The sequence below is a fragment of the Propithecus coquereli genome, unplaced genomic scaffold (genome assembly GCF_000956105.1).
Source record: "Propithecus coquereli isolate 6110/MARCELLA unplaced genomic scaffold, Pcoq_1.0 Scaffold672, whole genome shotgun sequence".
Lineage (NCBI taxonomy): Eukaryota > Metazoa > Chordata > Mammalia > Primates > Indriidae > Propithecus > Propithecus coquereli.
This window is the reverse complement of record NW_012152752.1, coordinates 583776-592309: the sequence shown is the minus strand read 5'-3', so window position 1 is coordinate 592309 and position 8534 is coordinate 583776.

Here is an 8534-nt window from a genome sequence, read left to right as displayed (position 1 = left end):
TTTGTGTTTCCAGTCCAGCAACTGCCTGAGTGAGAGCACGGCATCTGTGCTGGCCTCAGCTGACCAGGGGTCACTTAACTTCCAGAACCTTGAAGCACAGGCACTGGACCAAGAACTTTACAATGCAACGTTTGTCCCCTAGAACAAGGGGTGACAGACTGCGAGCAACCGGAAGAGCCCATCCCCCACAGGAACACATGCCAAAAGTAGAGCCCCCACACGTGTAGCGGTTAGGAGCGCGGCCTTTGAGAAGCAGGGCTCTGCCACTGAAGTCGGCTCCTCTCTCCGAGCTTCGCTTTCCCCTTCTGACAAACGGAGGAAGCGCTAGCACTAGGCTTGCAGCTGTGCTGGAGCGAGCCGAGTGGCTGTACTTAAAACGAAAATGCTCAACGAGAAGGGTGCTCCGCGGAGAGCGGTTAGTTATATCCAGTCAGCCTTGGCATCCAGGCCAAGGCCACCAGCCCTACCACACCGACTGTGCCTGGGAACGGGGCCGCAGCCCACCCTCAGCCCAGCCGCTACCCGGCGCCCCTCCCGTCACTCCGGTTCCACAGAGCGCGGGGAAAGCAAGCAAAGGCGGGAGACGCCGAGGCCTCGGGACCGAAGCCACCCACCTACGGGAAAGGGCCCTGCGCACGCACCTAGCGACACCTCAGTCCCATCAGACTCCCGGACGCCAGGAACAACCTATACACGCGCCAGCCGCGTGATCCACCGCTGCAACCCCGAACCCGAAACTTGGCGCGCGCCGGCTTGTGCCCACTCTGTGCATTCCGCGCTCACCGCCCCCGGCCTGGCCCCGCCCCCGAAGACGTCCAATCACAGAGTGCGGTCAGGCGGGCCCCGCCCCCAAACGCACCGGCGCTATTGGCTGCGCGGGGCGGAGGGCGGGGCTGGCTTCTCCTGCGCCCGGGAGAGTCCGCGTGGGGCAGCTACTCACCTGGGGACACGGACAGCTAGGACTGATCGGCTTTGGCTGCCGGCCGGGTTGGCGGGGAAGGAGCGGGCATTTCCGGGACCACGCTCAGGGACTGCCCCATTTGACTCGGGTAAACCACTTGGGCAGTGGGATTATGGGTGAATGTTGTTGCTAATGTTTAACTTCAACGTGGTCCTACTACCAGTTAGCTGTAGGACAAACGTGTGTTCAAACCGCAGCAGGTATGGAATAGTAGACCAGTCACTTCACTTTTTGACTTTCATGTTTCTCATCACTGAATTGGAGACAACTGTATCTGCCTCGCACGGTTGTTAGGAGGATTAATAATAGACATATTTAAAACACTGAGCATTGTGTTTGGCACGTAATAAGGACTCAATAAATATTAGCTATTAATGGTGGCTGGCTTATTAATAGTGGCTATATTAATAGTGGCTAATATTAATATAGGCTATATATTAATAGCCTAATATTAATATAGGCTATTAATATAGGCTATATATAATAGGCCTATATTAATAGTGGCTCACGCCTGTAATCCAAGCATTTTGAGAAGCTGAGGTGGGAGGATCGCTTGATGCCAGGAGTTCGAGACTAGCCCGGGCAACATAGCAAGATCCCCAACTATTAAAAAATTAAAAAAAAAAAAACCAGCCACGCGTGGTAGCGCATGCCTGTAGTTCCAGCTACTAGAGAGGCTGAGGCGGGGGGATCGCTTGAGCCTAGGAGTTCCAGGCTGCAGTGAGTTATCATTGCACCACTCCACTCCAGCCTGGGCAACTGAGAGAGACCCTGTCTAAAAAAAATAAAATAAAATAAATAAATACATACATACATACATACACACATAAATATATACATACATACAAAAATAAATACATATATACATACATACATAAATAGATACATAAATACATACAGACACAAAATACATAAATACATACATACAGAAATAAATTAATTAATTAAAAAATTACAAAATAAAAACCAAGGGCTGCATGATATAGGGGAAAGAGCCCAGGCACATGCCTCTGCTCTGCCAAATAGTGTGATCTTCAGTAAATTGCCTTCTTAAGAGTCTCACCTTCCCCATCTAGAAGATGGGCCCCTAATCTGTCAGTCCTCAGCACTTTGTATCCCTCTCACAATATTCAGCAAATTTTCAAAATGTTGAAACAAAATGCTGCTAGTATGACAATGCATGGATTCAAAACAGATTCAGACAAATTCAAGGAAAGACAACCAGAGAGTCAGGATCCGCAAGAAGTTGGACAAATCCTGCAGTGGTGGGGGTGGTGAGTGAGCAGGGAGAGGGTGAGCTGCAATCATACAAGCATGACTGGCCCATTCTGTCCTTTGTTTCATCCCTGACACAAGGCTGCCTCTTTGTGTTTTCTTTTCACTATTCAGCAAAACTTAAAAAAAGAAAAAAAAACTGAAAAGTCCACAGCCATCACTTCTCCATGTTACCGTGTGAAAGTATTATTCTCAGAATGTTAAAAATTTGAAACGGACCTCTGCTTTTAATCCAGATATAGTAGAAAGGACTGGATTTAACCTGACTTGATAAGCAACTAGAAAACTAGACATCCCTGGCTAGATGCTTCCAGGCTTTTGATGGATGGTGGGTGCAGGAACAGGGGCTCACACCGAGGATGGTGGTCTCAGGGAGATGAGGAGGTGGACATGAGAGCTGGGAAGTCCGTGACAGCTGGAAGCTGTGGGACATTATTCCAGAAACGAGGAAGTTGTGCAGAAAATGGGCTCTGGAAATCTGCATAGAGTCCTTTTGAGTGTTTGCTGAATATATAGCTGTGCACATGTAGGATGAAACTCCACAAAGCTGGGCATGGAACAACCAAGGAATTGTAAGCTGAAAAATTCCCAGAGTTCACACAGGGCAGGAAGATGTTTAACCTCTGACCAGCCAGGGTAGGTTCCTCAGTGATAACCAGGAGCTTACAGTGGAAACCTGAGGGAGCATGCCTTAGTAGTAATTCTAAACTACCCCTGGAGTGAAGGCTACTCTACATCTGCCTTAGCAAAACTTTAAAACAAGCCTCAGACAGAAATCAGCAAGGATATAGGACTTAAACCCACCATCACCCAACAGGATCTAATCAACATTTATGGGACACTCCACCCAACAACAGTAGAACACACCTACTTATCAAGTGACCAAGGAACATTTACCAAGAAAGACCATATCCTGGGCCATAAGACTAATTTCAACAAATTTCAAAGAAATGAAGTCATACAGAATGTGTTCTCTGACCACAATGGAATCAAACTAGAAATCAATAACATGAAAATAAAAAGAAAATCTCCAGGCCAGGTGTGGTGGCTCACGCCTGTAATCCTAGCACTCTGGGAGGCCGAGGCCGGTGGATTGTTTGAGCTCAGGAGTTCAAGATCAGCCTGAGCAAGAGTGAGACCCGTCTCTACTAAAAAAAAAATAGAAAGAAATTAGCTGGACAACTAAAAATATATATAGAAAAACTTAGCTGGCCGTGGTGGCATGCACCTATAGTCCCAGCTACTCAGGAGGCTGAGACAAGAGGATCACTGGACCCCAGGAGTCTGAGGTTACTGTGAGCTAGGCTGATGCCATGGCACTCTATCCAGAGTGACAGAGCGAGACTCTTGTTTCAAAAAAATACATTTAAAAAATTTATGAGACAAAATTAAAGCCACACTAAGAGAAATTTATAACCCTAAATGCATCTGAAAAGAGGAAAATTTCAAATCAATCATCCATGCTACCACCTTAAGGAACTAGAAAACGAACAGAAAAATAAACCAAAAGCAAGGAGAAGGAAAGAAATAATAACAAAAAAATAAGAGCAGAAATCAATGAAATTGAAACCAGAAAAATAATAGAGAAAAAAATCAATAAAACTAAAGCTAGTTCTTTGAAAAGCCAATAAAAGTGACAAACTTTTGGCAAGACTGAAAAGAAAAAAAGAGAAGATACAAATCACCAGGAATGAAACAGAGAATATCACTACAGACCCTACAAACATCAAAAAGATACTAAAGGGCCGGGCCCGGTGGCTCACACCTGTAATCCTAGCACTCTGGGAGGCCGAGGCGGGTGGATTGTTTGAGCTCAGGAGTTCGAAACCAGCCTGAGCAAGAGCAAGACCCCGTCTCAACCACAAAATTAGAAAGAAATTAATTGGACAACTAAAAATATATATAGAAAAAATTAGCCGGGCATAGTGGTGCATGCCTGTAGTCCCAGCTACTCGGGAGGCTGAGACAGGAGGATCGCTTGAGCCCAGGAGTTTGAGGTTGCTGTGAGCTAGGGTGACACCACGGCACTCTAGCCCGGGCAACACAGTGAGACTCTGTCTCAAAAAAAAAAAAAAAAGGATACTAAAGGAATACTATGAACAACTCTACACATATGCCTTTGACAATGTACATGAAATGAGCCAATTCCTCAAAAAGCACACGAGTTACCACATCTCATCCAATATTAAACAGGTAATTTTAGTAGGCATACGATTATTTTAAAAATAATAATTTGAAAACTCTAGAAAAAGAAATGCCCAGGCCCAGATGGTTTCAATAGAGATTTCTAACAAACATTTAAAGAAGAATCAACACCAATTCTATATCAATTATACACAATCTGTTTGAGAAAAATTGGAATTCTTTTCAAAGTCATTCTATGAGGCCAGTATTACCCTAATAACAAAGACAGAGAAAGATCGTACCAAAAAAGAAACCTACGGACAAAGATCCTTAACAAAATATTAGCATATAGAATACATCAATATATAAAAAGAATTATACACCATGACCACTTGGTGTTAATTCTAGGAATGCAAGATTGGTTCAATATTTGAAAACCAAACAATGTAATCCACCATATTAATAGGCTAAAGAAGAAAATTACAGATAATGCCAATTGATGCAGCTGAAAACTATAAAACATTGGTGAAAGCAAAGAAGACTAAATAAATGGACAGTCATACCATATTCATGGATTGGAAGACAACATAATAAAGATGTTAATTCTCCCTAAACTGATACACAGATTTAACACAATTTCTATCAGAATTCCTAGCAATATTTTTTGTAGATATAGACGAAATTATTCTAAAATTTCTATGGAAAGGCAGAGGAATTAGGATAGCCAAAAGAATTTGGAGAAAGAAGAACAAGATGGGAAGAACCATTCTACCCAGTTTTAAGACTTATTATATAGCTGTAGTACCTAGACCATGTAGTATAGGGGAAGGGATGAACACATAGATTAATGGAACTAAGTAGAGAATCCAGAAATAAACACACACAAATATGACCAAATGAAATTTTTTTTTTTTTTTTGAGACAGAGTTTCACTCTATTGCCTTGGCTAGAGTGAGTGCCGTGGTGTTAACCTAGCTCACAGCAACCTCAAACTCCTGGGCTCAAGCAATCCTACTGCCTCAGCCTCCCGAGTAGCTGGGACTACAGGCATGCGCCACAATGCCCGGCTAATTTTTTCTATATATTTTTAGTTGTCCGATTAATTTCTTTCTATTTTTAGTAGAGACGGGGTCTCGCTCTTGCTCAGGCTGGTCTCGAACTCCTGAGCTCAAACAATCTGCCCGCCTCGGCCTCCCGGAGTGCTAGGATTACTGGCGTGAGCCACCGCGCCCGGCCACCAAATGATTTTTGACAAAGATGCAAAAGCATTTTAGTGGAAGAAGGATGGTCTTTTTAACAAATGGTAATGGAGCAATTGGATAGCCATAGGCAAAAAATGAACCTCTACTCAAATCTCACAGCAGACATGAAAATTAACTCAAAATGAATTATAGACTTAACGGTAAACATAAAAGTATAACATTTTTAGAAGAAAATATAGGAGAAAATTTCTGGGACCTAACATTTGGTATTTTTATACATAACACCAAAAGTATAATATTAAAAAGAAAACAAATTGATAAATAGCATTTTTTCAAAATTAAAACTTTTCCCTATGAGAGATCCTGTTAAGAGGATGAAATAATAAGCTGCAGACTGGGAGAAAATACTTGCGAGCCACACATCTGACAAAGGACTCATATCCAGGATGCATACAGCTCTCTCAAAATTAAACAGTAAAAAAAAATCCAATTAGAAACTTGGCAAAAGACATTTTTAATGAAGAGTATATGTCAAATAAGCACATGAAAAGATGTTCAACATCGCTAACCATTAGGGGAATGAAAATAAAAATCACTGTGAGATATTATTACACACCTATTAGAATGGCTTAAAAAATAGTGTCAATACCAAATGCTGGCAAAGATGTGACAAACCTGAATGTAACATACATTGCTGATAGGAACGTGGAATGGCACAGCCACTCTGGAAAACAGTTGGTCAGTGACTTAACAAACTAAACATACACTTTCCAGCAGTTGTACTCCTGGGCACTTATCCCAGAGAAATGAAAACTTAGGTCCACACAATCTATACATGAATGCTTTATTTGTAATAGCCGAAAACTAGAAACAATCCAAATGTCCTTCAATGGATGAATGGTTAAACAAATTTGTACATTCACATATGGAATACTGGTCAGCAAGATAAAGAAATGAGTTACTGATACATACAACTTGGATGCATCTGAAGGGCATTATGCTCCATGTAAAAAAGCCCATCTTGAAAGGTTACATATGTATGATTCCATTGATATGACATTCTTGAAATGACATAATTATAGAAATGGAGAAGAAATTACTCATTGTCATGAGTTAGGGATGGTATGGAGTAGGGTTATAACTATAAAGGGGAGAGAGATATATAAAGGGAGAATGATCTTTGTGGAATCATTTTGTGTCTTGATTGCAATGGTGGGTACATGAATCTACGCATGTGATAAAATGGCATAGAACTATACACACTTATTTTATCAATGTAAATTTCATGGTTTGATATTGTACTGTAGTTATGGAAGATATAGCCATGGAAGGAACTGGGAGAAGGATACATAGGCCTTTTCTGTACTGTCTTTGCAATTTCCTCTGAATCTAAAATTATTTTCAAATTAAAACAAATTTAAGTCTCAAAGGGATCAAACAGATCCCAAAATAACTTAACTACCTGCCTTCCAGAACAAATTACAACACACTTTAAAGGAAAACAACAATGTCCAGGTACTCAACGAGTAGTATTCACAGTACTACTTTCCTCCATTGAATCAAAAATGAGTAGACATACCAAGAAGCAGGAAAATGTGTCCTTTAACTGGGAAAAAAGTCATCCCTGAATAGAAACAGACGTCTGTCTTTTATTCAACATAGGTATTTTGAGATTCATCTATATTGTAGCACATAGCAATCGTTCATTACTTTCATTGCTAAAGAATATTCCATTATGGCTATATCCCAGTTTGTTTATCCAACTTGCCTGTTGATAGACATTTATATTGTTTCTGGGTTTTGGTCATTACAAATAAATCTACTATGAAAGTTTATGTACACATCTTTGGCTTTTGATATAAGTTTTCTTTACTCTTGGATAAATACTAGGAGTGGAGTAGTGGATCATATGTATGCTTAGCTTTTTAAGGAACTGCCAAACCATTTTCAAAAGAGGTGGTACTGTGTATGTTCCCATCAATATTGTAGGAGTATTCTAATTCTTCCTTATTCTTGCCAACACTTGGTGTGATTAATCATTTAAATTTTATTTATTCATTCTAGTTTAGTATATGGTGGTATCTCATTGTGGTTTTACTTTTTTTTTTCTTTTTTTACAGCCATGAGATGTTTCGAGATCATTGTGGTTTTAATTTGCATTTTCCTAATGACCAATAAGATTGAGAATCTTTTCGTGCACCTATTTGCCATTTGTGTATCTTGTTTGGTGAAGGGTCTGTTTGAAATATTTTGTCCAATGTGTTCATTGCCTATTGCTGCTATAACAAGTTACCGCAAATTTAGTGGCTTGTTAAAACAGCACAAATTTTGTGATAATCAAACATTTTTGTCAATTATCTTAATGAAAATGCATAATTTTAGTAACAGAAATTAGCAAAGTGAAATAGAATGGTGAAAGCATGATAGGATTTCACCTCCCAATTCATTTAAGACCCAACACAGTCCCTTATAAGTTCTGTGTTTACAAGTGCAGAGAGATGGGAAGGCAGAGGGGTAGTTGGGAAAAGGGAATACTGACGGCAAGTAATGAGAAAAAAACTATCTTCACAATGACATTCAATCCAACAAACACTTATTAAGGGTTTTCTTTGTACCTACTACTGTGCTGAAAAATCCACATGCTGCAAATTCCAGGCATCAAGTTTGGTTAGGCAAAGTGTATATCAACCATATAAAAGCACTCACAGAATATGATCAAACTTTTCTTTTTCTTTCCTTCTTCCCCCTCTTGGAATTGTGATAATCATCAAAAGCCCAGTTGACAGCCTGCTCAGTTGCTTTGCATGACTACGGGCAACACCCATGGAGTCCCAGAAGCAGGTGAATGAGCTCGATAAACCTGTGTCGTTGACTTTAGAGTGGAATGCAGTCCGCAGCAGCTCAGGGAAGTGATGCTGAAAAACCAGGTGGACCACCAGCAAGACTGCCCAGGTTCTCAGTTTCTGAAACAC